Consider the following 392-nt stretch of genomic DNA (forward strand, 5'->3'; position numbering starts at 1 on the left):
TGGATTATGAATATTATATATGTAAGATAAGATATTATCTACCCACTTATTTAAGCGTCTATCTCATAATCATAACCAACAAGGCAACAACACACTCTTAAAATCAAAATTCAAACTATGAATAGGGAATACCTTGAGATTTTTGAATCGTTGATATCCAAATAAAACTGTTTATTCTTCAAAGCCAAAGTAGAGAGTGAAAGTTTGAGTAGAAAGTAGAGCTTGAACAACTTGTATAAGGGCATCATCTCCTAAATCTAATCTATTGTTACGAAACTCAAATCAATCGGAAGAACGAAACAAAATGCTTATTTCATCTTAATCCATCTCAATTAATATCCTTAACCAAACATTACTACTCCTCCGAGCGAACAATCTCACCCCTTAAACCT

Source organism: Asparagus officinalis, chromosome 5 (genome assembly GCF_001876935.1).
Source record: "Asparagus officinalis chromosome 5, Aspof.V1, whole genome shotgun sequence".
Lineage (NCBI taxonomy): Eukaryota > Viridiplantae > Streptophyta > Magnoliopsida > Asparagales > Asparagaceae > Asparagus > Asparagus officinalis.